The following is a 16,172-nucleotide window of genomic DNA, read 5'->3' as shown; positions in this document are numbered from 1 at the left end:
TCTATTGCAGTTTGAACACTGCATCTCCCAAAAAGGTCCATGGTGGTGATAACTGCATTTGATGCATTTTGGGAGATTTCCAGCATATGGTCTGGCTGGGTTAGGGAAAATTGGGATACCCGAAGGGATGGTAGTAGGAGGTACTGATGTCGTGGCTGTGAAGGTTGTTACTGGTGGTTGTTTCCTGTTCGCCCTTCGAAGCGATTTGTCCTTAGATTTAGTCCAAGACTTCCATTTGTTACTCTTGGTCTTGGGACTCGGGGTATCGTGGTAGTTTGTTGCTCGTTGAGGTGCTTGATTGTTACTCGGATTGGAATTGTTGTTAACAATCCCGCTAACACTTGTGTTGTTAGCGTTCAGGTAGGTCAGAATAGCTGACACGGCAGCCCAGACTGCAGCTTGAAAGGTAGCTGCATCAATCTGAACAGTTGGTGTTTGGTTGAGGGGTTGATCGTTTTTATTTGGCGACATGATTATGTTACACGGAAAGAAAAATGAACTTGTGAGCGAGAATGGTTGAACCTAAACGTAGTTCGATCGCTCATGTAAAGTATAGAAGTATGTTCTATAAGGTTTGACCTACATCCCTATGATGCAGTCCTAGTACAGAATGGAAGTATGTTCACGAAGGTTTGACCTACATCCCTATGATGCAGTCCTAGCAAAGATCGAAAGTAAGTTCGTAAAATGGTCTCAAGATGTTTGTCGTTCTATCCAAGGTATCGTTGGCTAGTGAATAACATAATCCAACCATTAAAAGAGACTTGGAGATGTCTCCAGAGTCACATTGCTATAGTCCAATGACTTGACTAGAGCATGTTTCAAATAGACTCTGATGAAAGTATGATAAGAGTATTTGAATAAAGAATGAAACAGAAGTTAGCCGACTGTCAATATCTTTGATATTCATGACATAAAAGTTTGGGAAAATGACCTTGTAAAAAGGTCTTACATCATATCCAGAGAAGCTAGCTCTCGACTGCATAAAGACCTAACCAAAAGTACTTACAGAACATGATCGTTTCATACAAAATGCCACATATGGCATAGATAGAAACATGATTCCTTTCTAACAAGGAATATAAAGTAAAGCATCTACTACTGGCGACGGTCATCCCTCTGGTGAACTCTCAGTTCAGCCAGTTGGCGTTCCACATCAAGTAGGTGTCTTTCGTACACCCTTTAGCGTACTCGGAGCTCTATGACTTCGGCTCGAGATTCAGCCAGTGCTTGCAGCAGGGTTTCATGGTTTCTATCAGATCTCTCCCAAGCATCTTCTAGACGAATGGTGCGAAGGGTATGCATTCTCGCATCGGCGACAACTTCGGTGATCTGATGTAGGGTTGTCCTGCCTTGAATCTCATTTCGGGCCACTCTGCGGACCAAGATTGGCAGGATTCTGTCTGCTGAGCCCCCATTGCTCAGGTCATAGAAGCTTCGGTCACCATTAAATGGCATGGGTTGATCTTGTCCTTGGATCCATGTTTCCAAACATTCCACCCACTCAGGCGTCGGGCCATGAAAAGTCGGACGAGGGTTAGGAATTGGAAAGGGAGCTGTCTGGGGTAGGTTCTCAACCTCGGGTTCGGAGTTAGCACCGTCCGAAAGGTCTTTGTCATGGTGATCATCCAAAAGGATAGGATGATCATTCTCTGGTTCTTCTTCAAACCATCCAGCAATGACCTCATTCGGAAGGTACTGGTTGCCGTGGGGATGGAATCCAGCCATGTTATCTATGCGAGAATTTGGGTAAGGAAATAATTATTAGACAAACTATCTAGATAATTATTAGAAAATCTTCATTAGTTACATCGCTATTTGTAAAGTGCATACCAGTTATATGTAATCGACACAGGATAGGCCTTCGAATAAGTGACCTTAACTCCAAATTCACAAGGAATAGGGGTAAAGCAAAAATTTCACTGATTCTAAGTCTATAACATCCTAGTTACATATAACTCTAATGTATCCACTTAGCAACTATCAACTTAGTACTGAAGATCCCGTTTTCGTTCTCAAGTATAAAGTACTTATAGTAACACAACACACCCTAATGGTATTTTAGACTTGGTTCTGCTATAATGTTCTCATTGTGGTAATGTTGGTAAGTTTTTAGACTTGTTGCCATATCACAACTATTCTTGGGCATGTGCTAATCACTCCTCGGAACAGTATAGTTGATCAGGCTATGCTACTCCCAAGACTGACCATACATCCCCAGGCTTACTTGTGATGTTCAACAATCGTAATACTTTTGTTCTTGTCATTGTGACACAGATTTTAGTATGAATGCAAGCACGTATACTTACTTAAATATTTTATTATTTAGAAGTATAACTCTTAGACAGAGTGTTTTAATCCCAATGTATTTATAGTTAGTATATCTTTTATGGGTTGATATACCATATTCACTATAAACAATGCTCCGATACCAATCTGTCACACCCCAAAACCGAGAACGGCGAAAACGTTCCAGGGTGTAGGACGTCATGTGAAGTATCATAACAGTGTAAAGTAGTAAACAAGCAACAACATCATCCATTGCATTAAAAGTAAAGTTTTAATACATGTGTGTTCTTTCATAATGTACAACAATAAAATGAATAATCAAAATAAGACGATTCTTGTCTGTGCTCCGTCTTCTCAAAGCCTGGCCATCATACCTGTCTAACCGGTGACCTGAGAATACAAGTTATTTTGAAAGCGAGTATCAGCCTAAAGCTGGTGAATTCATAAGTATTTAAGTGTCATTTGAAGATTGCTATTGTGACTTAATGGGTGTCCTAACGCGTTTAGAACTCATAATAACACCCCATTTTAGTAATCGGAAAAATTTTAAAATCGACCATATCGGGTTACGGTAACTTAATCGGGTGCGACCAAAAGCCACGTCTAACGTCGGTATCGGGTAGAATTCCACCGTGTCCCGAACTTAGAACATATTTAAAGCCCAAAAGACTTCATTTTGAAGCTTTTGCACTCTCTCACTACTCTCTCTCTCTAACCTCTCTCCTCAAACCCAAGATTTAGGTCCAAAATCATCAAATTAAGGCTCCAATTCATCAAGGTAACTCCCCTAACTCATAGATTAGCATCCTTAGCCTTCAAATTCGTGCTTAATATTTGAAAAAGGACCATATTCATGTGTTTACGGCCCTAGAACTCTCTTGGTCCGTGAACACACATAAAGGGGGTTTTTGAGCCTTAAAACCCTTCCAAACCACCTTTGGAGCATAGATATGGCTTAATGGCTTAATGGAACGGACTTAGAACACCATGAACTTAATTTTTTGGGAGTAAACTTGAGTTTGCTGCCCAAGAACATGCTTGGGCCGTAAACTCATTATCATGGGGAGTAAACTCAGTTTCAAGTGTTTAACTGCCACTTAAACACACCAATAGCCTTGGATTAAAGTCTAGAACCAACCACAATCGATTTAAGGGCCTTAAACATGATAAAAACCATCCCTTTTAGAGTTCACGGCCATAAACCCCCCAAGAATGGGTTCTTGGGCCGTAAACTCACTTACACAAGTCAAATGATGCCCTAAATTCATTCTAAGGCTTGTAAAATTGGTTTGAATCACATGTGATTAATCTAGAGCCATAAAATCATGAAAGGAATGGTCACATAGGAGCTTACGGTCGTAAAATCCTATTTTAAATCCATAAACTCCATTTGGTAATACCTTTGGTGGTTTAACTCATTCCTATGCCTTAGATTAAATCATATCCACCTTCCCCAAGAGTTATTTGACCATTTAGCAACATAAAACCCCTCATCCATGAGTTCACGGCCGTGAACTCATGTGGAGTTGGTCTTAGGGCCGAAAACTCCATGAGGAGTTTACTCTTGAAGAGTAAACACATTATCCAAGCCCTATACGTCCGTAGATGTCACCCGGGTCACTCCAAACACTTGATTTGAAGTGTTTTCGCGTCTTGGAGTGTCTAACCATATCTAATTAGTGATTTAAAGTTTAATTAGATACATTTCTATATCATTTCATATTACATAGGAACATCGTGCGTTATCAAGCCCCAAACCGACACTTAGCATCCAAACCGTCACGTTTTCTCGTCTAGTGAGTTCGTACCCCTACCCTTTTTCAATGTTTTTCACTGTTTTCAGGGGGGATACAAGCAAAGGACAAGGAATACTTGTACTCAAAAACTTGTTTTACATGTGTTGTGTTTCATATTTCATATGCTTTTAACGTTGACAATCATAACAGATAACCATTTGAACTTGCAGAACACATTACCGTATTATTTGTGAAAAACGTTATAAAATGTTGTTTATTATATTTTCACAAATGGTTTTCCACATTATATCAGTTACAAGCATAACATTTGAACTTTGAACATGAAACTTAGTACACTGTTTTGTCCTCAGTAACACTCCACAGAGATACGCGAGTGGAGGATCATTTTTTGTAACAGGATCTTTTTGTATTATTACTAGTAAATTTGTTATTCCTATAAATTGGAGACACGTCCTGAGAGAACACTCCATAGAGATACGCGAGTGGAGGACTGCACCCGTAACCAGAATCTCTTAGATAGGGAGTGTTCCTTGAGTGTATAGATCTATACGGGGCTGACTACCCCGCACCTGGCTGCTAGCTACAGCCGAACCGAAAGGTTCAAGGGTGACGAAAGTCATAAAGTGATTTGGTTTACTTATTGCCATATCTAGTCTATCGTATGGTTATGGAACTCGCAATTTGGATAACAGAGATTTACTCGATAGTAATAATGAATAAAGTAACTTGTTTACTTTGTACATATTAGTTTTATATACGTGTTAAAACTAATACATTTCACCAGGATAACCAGGTTTTCGGTATACATCTTTTACATTACACTTCGGATCGGTAACCAACTTTTAGGAAAATATGGGATTTTCCTGGGATAACTATTGTACATAACCAGAATCGTGTAACAAACCAGATAACTAAACTTTACAATTAAGAAAATTTGGGATTTTCTTGGGTGTGTAACATTTTCAGAAACCGAAAGGAAACTTGTACATTTTCAGAAAACAAAACCGCTTATGAACTCACCAGCTTTATGCTGATTTTCAAACTGCTTGTATTCTCAGGTCCGCATTAGACAGGTACCCGATGATCGTTTTGGTGAAGACAGAGTGCGTAGAAGACACGTCTTACTTTTGTTCATATATAGACATATGTATCACACTTGTACAACTTTACTTTCAAACAAATGTAAACTTTTATATGTAATGTAATGGTTGTTTACTTTGCTTACTATGTACATTGTTTATGACATTCAACATGAAGTCACCTCCGCCCCGGAACGTTTCCGCCTTCAGTTTCGGGGTGTGACACTCATGGACTAGCTAATCCTAAACATGAGGCAACGTCGGTGGTTGGACGTGGTGAATGACTACGATTGCGAGATCCTTTACCATCCGGGGAAGGGCAATGTGGTGGCTGACGCGCTCAGCCGCAAGGTAGCGCCGATCAGGGATATTTGTCTGAGGATGACAGCGGTGACTCCGCTTTTGGAGCGGATTTGGGAGGCCCAGCAGGAGGCCATGAAGGAGGAACATCGGAAGAGCGAGCGGATAGTGGGGCATGTTTCCTCCTTCGACTATGACAGCCGAGGACTACTTACACTACACCATAGGGTGTGGGTGTCGTACCACGGGGGTGTGCGCCAGGTTCTGATGGAGGAGGCTCACAAATCCCGATTCTCCATTCATCTCGGGGCGACGAAGATGTATAGGGATCTTCGTCTGGACTATTGGTGGCCCTGTATGAAGCGGGATGTGGCATGGTACGTGGAGCGGTGCTTGACCTGCAGGAAGGTCAAGGCCGAACATCATAAACCTCACGGCAAGATCCAGCCATTGGATATCCCGCTGTGGAAATGGGAAGACATTACGATGGATTTTATCACAAAACTTCCCAGGACCGCACGGGGAGTGGATTTGATTTAGGTCATCGTCGATCGGTTGACCAAGAGCGCCCACTTTATTCCGGTTTAGGAGAGTATTTCGGCCGAAAAGCTGGCCGACATCTATATCAGGGAGGTGGTGGCGCGGCACGGGGTGCCAATGTCGGTGATTTCATACAGGGATATTTGGTTCACATCCAGGTTTTGGAAGAAACTCCACAACGAGTTGGGCACTCGTCTACATTTCAACACCGCCTTTCACCCGCAGACGGATGGCCAGAGCGAGTGGACCATCCAGACTCTGGAGGATATGTTGCGGGCGTGTGTATTAGATTTTGGAGGTAGTTGGGATACTTACCTTCCGTTGGCTGATTTCTCCTGCAACAACAGCTACCACGCGAGTATCGATCGTCCTCCCTTTGAGATGTTATATGGGAGGAAGTGCAGGACCCCAATATGTTGGGGCGAGGTTGGCTAGAGGGTCATGGAGAGCACCGATGTAGTGCTCAAAATGACAGAAATGATTCAACAGGTCAGGAGCAGGCTTCAGACTGCTCAGAGTTGGCAGAAAAGCTATGTCGATAAGCGCCGATCAGACCTGGAGTTCTAGGTCGAGGATATGGTTCTCCTGAAGGTGTCTTCATGGAAGGGCGTTATCCGATTAAGGAAATGGGGCACATTGGGCCCAGGTACATTGGACCATTCAGGGTTATAGCCCGGGTGGGCAAGGTGGCGTATAGGCTGGATCTGCCAGCCGAACTCAGTCACATACACAACACTTTCCATGTTTCTTAGCTGCGAAAGTGCCTGGTGGATGACTCAGTAGTAGTGCCCTTGAAGGACATTCAGGTTGATGACAGCCTGAATTACATCGAGTGGCCTGTGGCAATCCTCGACCAGAAGTTGAAGGATTTGAGGAACAAGAGGGTGGAACTCGTGAAGGTGCAATGGCATCACCGGAAGGGCTCAGAATGGACTTGGGAGTCGGTGGACGAAATGCTGGAGCATTACCCAGAGCTATTATAGGAGCGAGCAGCCGACTTCGAGGACGAAGTCTAAAATAAGTGGGGGATATTTGTAGCACCTGGGTCTTGGTACATATTTATTTCTAAGTATTTTGTATTTTTGGCCTTAGACTCGGCGAGCTGAAGGACAAACTCGCCGAGTAGAAGCGGGACGAGATGCGGGATTTAAGTGATGGACTCGACGAGTCGGGTCCCGGACTCGACGAGTAGACCCTATATGGAAAAAAACCCTAATCCGAGGGTTTGCACCCTATTTAAACAATGTTATTTTGGCCACAACGTCCCTTATGCTCCCAGAACACTTCTCATTGAAACCTTAGCCGTTATTGAAGCAAACTAAGCCTTGTTAATGGATTTTGGTGCTTCTAGTCTTAAGAAGGAAAGAGAAAAGCTTGAGGAAGCAAGTAAAGACCAAGGTAACCCGAGTTTGTGCACCTTCTACAGTTCATTGAAGGTAAAAACCTGTAACCTTGCTCTTTCATTTGTCAGATCCCTTTTTGGGGAGATATAGGGCTTTTATAAGCCATTTTTGATGGCCAACCATGATTGCAAACATGGTTGGGGGTTAGAGCTTCTGAATCACGTCATTAAGGGAGTCACAAGGCAGTTAGGGACTGCTTTTGCACCCATGAAAGGTCCCATGCATCATAAGAGCTTGTTTTATGTCTTTTTGAGCTTAAAGTCCCATGCAAGCATGTAAAGTTTGTAACTTTACATGCTAGATCAATTGTAGAAGCTTGGATCTATCTTTTGATCAAAGGTTGTACATCATAAATCAAGGATTTAGAGTGTGGAAGTGACCGACTCGGCGATTCCGTTCCTGGGACTCGACGAGTCCAAGGTTTTGACTCCCATATCTATTGAAGGTCACAAGAACTCAGTTGAGTGTTAGAAGGGTTGTAACCGGACAGAAAGAGTGACCCAACGCATTGGACATAATTTTAGACCTGGAGTTCATGGGACTCGACAAGTACTATAACAGACTCGGAGAGTCCAAGGCAATCTTCTTAAGATTGAAGATGAACTCGACGAGTTGTTCATGCAACTCAGCGAGTCGAGGACAAGACTTGTTCATCAGATGAAGGTGAACTCGACGAGTGTTCATACAACTTGGCGAGTCGGATGAGTTTCATGCGATGTTCATACAGGAGAGGAACTCGTCGAGTCAATGCAAAACTCGACGAGTCAAGACGTGGATAAGGACGAGTAAAGGGTTAGGGACTCAACGAGTTGACGGCCCAACTCGGCGAGTCGGGTCAACTTGAAGTTGACTTTGACTGGACTTGGACTAACCCTATTTAGGGTTGCACGTGTTGTGTGTTGACTTGAAGGTTGTCATGTAGGAATCGAGGAGTCGAAGGGAGTCGACTTGTGCGCCGAGGATAATTCAAACACTACACGACATTGAGGTGAGTTACTTTCCAGTAGGGGTAGGTCTAAGGCCACAATGTCGGCCCACCAAAAAGGGGGTATTTAGAAGATGATTGTATTTGTGATAATTATCTTGGTCTATTTATGTGTTTTGGTCATGAGATTTAACGGTATGACATGTTATGTGTGTAGTAGGGATTAGCTTCCCTGATAGTGGTCCTTAGGACCTAGGGGTAGGTCAGTACTCGGATATGCCTGACTGTATGCTTATATCTCTTGTTGCATGCTAGTGGTAGGGGTGAAATAGTCCCCAATTACCGATTGAAAGATACCGATGGCAGTTACCAGTAGAAAGATACCGATGATGATTACCGGTTGAAAGATACTGATGAAGGTTACCGGTTGAAAGATACCGACGATATTGTATGGTATGTGGTATGATGGGGGAACTCACTAAGCTTTGTGCTTACAGTTTTGGTTTTGGTTTCAGGCACCTCTTCGTCGAAGGGGTAGGAGCCGGCGGTGTAGCAGCGCATCATACACACACACATGGTTTCCGCATTGAGTTTCTGGGATTGTACTCTGTTTTTCATTAATTTTGATGTCATGGTTTGAGACACAACATAATGATTTTGTAAGGTGTTGTTTTATCGACAAAGTTTTGGTAAAATGTTTATTAAACATATTAATTCAAAAATGAAATTTTAAGGCTTGAATTTTGGGATGTTACAATCAAGTTACTGATGTGTTTTTGTGCAATCAATGCATAGCCAACTCACAGGCAACAACTCATATCTCTAGGTTTGAAGACTTATACGATATTACTGTCTCACGATCACTCGAGATAAATTTCATGAAGTGATGCAAGTGAGTGTGGGTTTATTCCAATACTCAGAACTTATGAGCACTCATTAATGTTGTAGCAAACATTTCTATGGCTAAACACCTTTAGTCATCTACTAGCCCAATTCATGATAGTCTTAATTCATACCTACTTCCGACGTATGACCAACTGTGGAAGTTTGAACAACTTAGTTATTCAGAAAGAATAACCTAGTTATTACGGAAGTCAAAACATGCAAAGTGAAACACAATAATAATTGAATCCAATATGGTCTCAGCACTTATGAATATAAATAAAACACCTTTATTCATCACCATATTGATTACACATTATTCTATTTCGATTTATTTTAACACTTGAATTAAAAACAATAGTTGGCCCATGCTCCTAGCATGTACACTATGTTTTCCAAACAATAGTCATGTCATACTCCAAGTATGCAAACTATGTTTGTCTATGATCCTTACTTTGTGAAGTAGATCAGATGAACATGATTCCAATGATGCTCATTTCACAGTCCCAAATCCTTACCGTAAAGTAAGAATATCAAATTCTTGTCATTTACTGTAATCTTTTGGATTTTAAACTCATATGCATTGATCCTCTTGTAATGACTATGCACAAAAGTCACAAAGACCTGGCAACAGACATTACAAGTAGTCCAATGGAGATCAATTCCATGGAAGCGAAGTCTCACATTCAAAGTACATTCCTTTGAATATCCTTCTTGCATAAAAGTTTCTAACTTCCTCATAGATTCTTAAAATCTAACTCCCAATATGGAAAACATTTCCATATTCCCATTTTGACTATCACTTCTGAACAAGAGTTACCTCTTTTCATAATATGTCAATATGACCCTTTCCAAAATTTAACATCATACTTCTAACTGTCCATGAGAAACCAATCTTAGGTAAACCTTAGATTGTTCTCGACAATTGCTTAATCATTTCAGTCATATCCGGTTCTATTCCTTTTCCCTGTTAATGCTCTAGGCATTTTGAAAATTTAGAATGGATAGATATTATAGCACATGTGATCGATCCTATACCCGAAGCATATGGGACACAATTCATGATGTCTCACATAAAGACATGATACTAGATCAGTCTTTTGCTACAATATTTTTATTTTCCATGTTTTCAAAATCAACTATGAAGAGGGATGCCGTAATCATAATCAAATTTTTTAAACGCAATATATATAGAATTCCTTTTGTTGAACCATTCCAACATAAAATTCATATATATATATATATATATATATATATATATATATATATATATATATATATATATATATATATATATATATATATATATATATATATATCCTTGACTAAAGATGATTGAAATCTTAATCTAAACTTTTAGGATTGAAATGAAGTATAATCTCCTCTCCCTTAATTATAGCAAAACAACCTTTTCCATGTGAAACTTTTGTTTTCTATAATTAACAATACTTATCATAATTGATTATGCTCCCACTGGCATAATAATTATTTAGCATAACAATTATGCTCCCACTAGCTTTGACATATAATCAGAAATCGAGTTCTAGAAATCAATACTTTATTGACTTTCATCACCAAATTTCAGACTTCTGATACGAGATGCTTCGACAAAAATTTATCTAAGCTTCTCAGACTCATACATCTTTCCTTAGATAGCTCACATGTGTGTCTAAACAATTTCAGAACCATGAAAAGGGATGTCGTAATCATAGTCTGAATTGTTTAGACCTTTGCCATTCCTCACAAGTCCATGTTAGTGTGTCGGTTAACCATACACACACTCCACTAATGACTTTGAGAATGCAAATATCACAATTGCTATCTACTTAAAATATTCTTAGTGAAAGCGTTTCCTCACCATAATTTTTATGAATCGGAAAGAAACCTTATGACACTTAGATTTTATGGTGTATGTGTTCCCATCCATAAGAATTTGTCACAACCATAATTACAAGACAAGGTTAGTGACAAACTCAAAACCATATGGATTGAACTTGTTTAATCTTGATTTCTTGCCTCTTGGTAGCACAAGGACCCACCACTGCTTCCAAGTTGTTATGCACACAATTGAGAACTCACATACATAGTCAACTTTACCGGAATAGGCATAGAAACAAGAATTATGTCAACACGATTGGTTACAAACCTCAAGTTGTGTGCTAGCGATAAACTATAGGTTTTATCCTTGATTAGCTCTTAAAACTTTCAAGACCATTAAGACTCCCACTATCCTCTTGACATATAGGTTTCTCTTTGTCAGTAACCATTCCTTGACAACCCAACAAGTATTCAAGAGTCAATGCAGATTCTTATTAAGATAAACACTTCACACAATTGGCCTTAGTTGGTCTTTGTTTTATCCAAAACATCACAACTTACCAATTTCAAATGTACAATAGTAGAAAACATTTTACTCTTACATTTGGCAAGTGTTATAAACCTTCTAGTAGAAAACATTTTACCCTTACATTTGGCAAGTGTTATAAACCTTCTTTAAGATGCGTCACTCAAGTTACAATCTTGGAGTATGACTCTAAGACTTTTTTTTGGAACGAAGTATGACTCATCTTCTCGATTTTAACCACGTCAATAATCCATCAATACTCTTCTTAGCCATAAGAATGCACTAAGATGTCCCTAGAGGATGAATTGTGATATGGTCTCACAATCACTAAGATGATCATAAAACATGATACTAAAGTACTCTCCCATCTTTTCAAATTTGAGAAACTTTTATCTTTCTGCCAAATTTGATTCTTCCCATTTATTATGCCATACATTGAAACTTTTCCAATGTTTCATAATTAAACTTAAACTATTAAGTATAACCATATTTACTAAACTTTAGTAAATCATGATGAATATTCTTATCGATCTTTTTGTGGTGCACTTGGCCAGTGCACACGAATGTGTACTCGATCCCTTAGTCCTTCACTTGACTCACATATACATGTGAACAAGGAATTAGTCTTAATTTTCCAAAGATGAAAGTTTTCATTCATCATACAACTTGCATGATTCTAAGTTTCGGTCCAATTAAAACATGGGTGATGAGAATCTTTCCTTATTTGGTAAATTTGAACACTACCACAAATGAAAGAATCAAATTCATATTCCCATTATTTTTAGGAATATACAAACATCAACTTTCCATAAATGCCATTGCAAGGAGATACTAAATAAAGTAAAACAAAATTTTTATTTATTTATAAAATGCGGAAAAAACTTTTTCCCTACAATGCAACTTTAAATAGAAACTATGTTATTACATATTTCCTAGCAATCTATCATAACTCCTAAGTAGTAGCTCAAGAATCCGATCTTCGAACCATGCAATTGAAATCTATCTTCACGATCAGAATTAACATACTCTTCTTTTAAGCTTCCTTCCCTTTGCTTGAACTTGCAAAACAATAAAATGCAACCCATTCACATCATGTATTAAGAATCAACAATTAGGAACTTAACAGAGTTAGATAGTGTACTTACCTGAAGCAGAACCATAAATTCTGACTAACGATCTCAGGTAGTCAGGGCAGCTTCGATTCTAATGTTCCTTTCCTTGGCAATAGAAACACACAGGCTCATCTGAGCCAGCACATAGAGCAATCTTAGAAATGACCTTTCTCTTATGATCATAACTTTTGACCATGGCCAATTCCTTCTTTTAGGAGAAGGAATCATTTATGGGATGTCCATGTCAGCTTGGGAGGCAGACCTTCCAATCAAAGTTGCTTGACCATTGCGCCAAATCATTGCTTATTTAGCAACAATTAGCAAATAGGCAAGATCTATTAGGGTCATGTCGAGATTTGTCACATAGTAGTATTTAAAAAACTCACTATATGACTCAGGAAGTCACTAAAGAAACCAATCAATAGCCAACTTTCTTGGGAACTTGACACCCATCATCCTTAGCCTGTCAATGTGTGCCTTCATCTCCAAGACATGTGCACACACTGGCTTTCCATCCTTGTGTTTACTATCCAATAGGACTTGAGTGAGTTTGAACTTTTCAAGTCTTCAAGCTTGTGAGTCGAGGAGAATAATTGGAGGAGGTGGAGGAAGTGAAGCATGATGTTTTGGGACATCATCTTCAAGAGGAAAGCTTGTTCCAAGAGATTTAGGAAGATCATACTTGTCTGAACCAGACATCTACAATGTGGGAGATTCAAGTTAGTTGATTTAAAATCCTTAATATAACACCCAATGTGAAATATTAAGGCTAGGACCCAACACAATATTTTATAACTTAGGAGAGGGATGTCGTAATCCAAGCTATAGAATATTTGAAGGTAGGTGAATGACAATTCACCAATTTCCACCATGAAAAAGGAAATAAAATTAGGTTTTAATTGGTTTGAAACTCCTAGATCTTTTGAGATTCACTGAACTTTTCAATGGCATGTTTCAATCTCGATTGTGCCCTTTAGATTTTGTGGCTGGGATGCCGAGGATCACAAAACAATGTGTGAATAACCATGCAAATTCACTTGGTACCCTTAATATTATCACCTAATCAATGCGCCGGTTAACCACACGTGCTCCACCGATCTATGATAAACATTAAGTCACCCTTTGCCATCCTTACTAGTCTAAGTTAGTGTGTCGGTTAACCACACACACTCCACCAACGACTTGGTAAGGTACAAAGTGTAAATTTCATGGGTTAGCACCAAATTCACATTTTCCTAATGTAACTAAGATTGGGATTTATAAAAGGTTTAGTTACTTTATATTCATCATTATACTTTTAATGAGAATTATAGTCCTTGCCCTACCCGTTCGGCTAATGACCCTCCACCAGTCAAGGAAGCGGTGGGTAAGAGTGGACACCCATTAAGTTGCCATTTTATAGGCAACAACCTTATACCCCCTTTATAGACTGGCTTCGTGAATGAGGCCTACTAACGGTAAGAATGACTTGCTCTTACATATATATATATATATATATATATATATATATATATATATATATATATATATATATATATATATATATATTATTAACTTATAATACTATAAAGTATTAGGGTTGAATTTTAACTTTTAAAACTCTAAGGGTTGGAACTAAAGTGTGTGTGAGACTTTACAAATTCCAAAACTTGAGGGCAAGTTTTGAACAATTCAAAAACTTTTGGATTTTCATAACTTATGATTTTAATTAAGGTTTAAAAAAACTTTTAATGAAGAGACTCTTGGACATCCATAACTTGAGGACAAGTTATGGAATCCATAAAACTATTTATGATGAAAAATACTCTTCAACTTGTGTAACCTATAGTTTTTAATGGGCTTTAAAAGAAAAACTTTTGGTAATCCATAACTTGATGACAAATTATGGATTCCATTAAAACACATCAAGATCAAGAATTAACTAACAGACAATTTGCAAATAATTCCTATGATCTAACAAAACTCATAAGTTCATGAACATCCATATTGACAATTTTAAGAATCATATGAACACATACAAAACTTAAAATTTTGATAATAGCCTTTGAAATTGGATTAGCGTCATCATTGCAATATCAAAAACAGATTTTATAAGTCAAAAACAGTTTAGTGTAACGACTCTAGTCCAATTCCACCTTAAAAACTCGAAAAACTGCACTCTGGGCCTCCTACTCGTCGAGTGCATGAACCCACTCGACGAGTAGGATGAAGATATGCTTGGAATCGTCAAGTCCCCCACGGACTCGGCGATTCCACTGTCCAGACAACAAGATTTTTTGATTTTTCAATAGTTTGCATCAAGTGTTCAAGAAAACAAGCCTAGGCTCTGATACCACTGATGGTTTTTTAGCATTCTAACACTCCTATGGTGTACATGCAACCCTATAAACCTTGGATCTATGTTTTCTCTAAAATAGATGCAAATAAGAATTTCCAAGGTTTACATCCTAACTAGCATGGCATGGGGAACTTGAATCATAAAATTACTAGTAGAATGACATACCTTTTAGTGGTGGTTGATTGCTTGGAGTTTGAGAGCCTAGCACCAATAGTGTGGATGCCTCAAATGGAAATCACAAATCACCACAATCTTTGGAAAACTCTTGAGAGAATAATGCACACTCTTGAAATTGGCCACCATTCTTGTTCACACACAACTAGTCCCAAATTAAGTGCCAAAGACTCCTTTATATAGTGTGGCGGATTAGGGTTACATCCATGTAAACCCTAATACCCATGACTTTTCCTTTCCAATGATCCATGGGTTAAAAGCTCCATGGACCATCAATGGACTCCCATGAAAGCCTAGCCCATACTAAATAAGCATTAGCCCACACTACATAAATACAAAAGCCCATATTTAATTAGTCACCTTTTGATCACTAAATAAATTCTTAATTAATTTAAGATCAATACTAATTAAATAATATGATTTCATATTAATATATTATACCTTATAATATATTAATAAATCATAAACATACTATTCTCAAAGATTATCCATACAAATTGTCCGGGTGAAGTGCAACCCAAATGGACCATGCCGGGTCGGTTCAAGTGCATCTCAAATATTGTTATGGACTTAGACACCTTATCCAACACCTATTTCATGGGGAATCAACAAGGATGTGCTTGTTGGTATCTATAATCAAACTCTTGGTTCCCTCCTATTGATGAAGTAAAACCACACTATAGACCAAGAAGAGAATTCATAGGGTAATTACTATTCTGATACATGAATGGGTTGGTTTGAACAGGTCTTGGTCTCATCATTTTAGACAAATCTAGACGATTGTTAGGTCTGAAACTATTTTGATAGTTGATTCCAGTTTAGTTTGGAAATCCAGAATTTGAGAAACCATGATTTGAAGGAGAGGTTCTTTGGGTCTTTGATGTTTTTGGAGGACTGGTATGTCTGGTTTTCCATTGGCTTGGCTTAGCCTTTAGTACTCTATTGGTCTTTCTATCCTTGTCATTATTTTTAGTATTAACCACATTGGGTTTCGAAGGATGGACTATAGTTGGACCTTGTTATTTAGAG

The sequence above is a fragment of the Lactuca serriola genome, chromosome 9 (assembly GCF_051521515.1).
Source record: "Lactuca serriola cultivar US96UC23 chromosome 9, Lser_US96UC23_V15, whole genome shotgun sequence".
Lineage (NCBI taxonomy): Eukaryota > Viridiplantae > Streptophyta > Magnoliopsida > Asterales > Asteraceae > Lactuca > Lactuca serriola.
Note: the sequence above shows the minus strand (reverse complement) of the source record.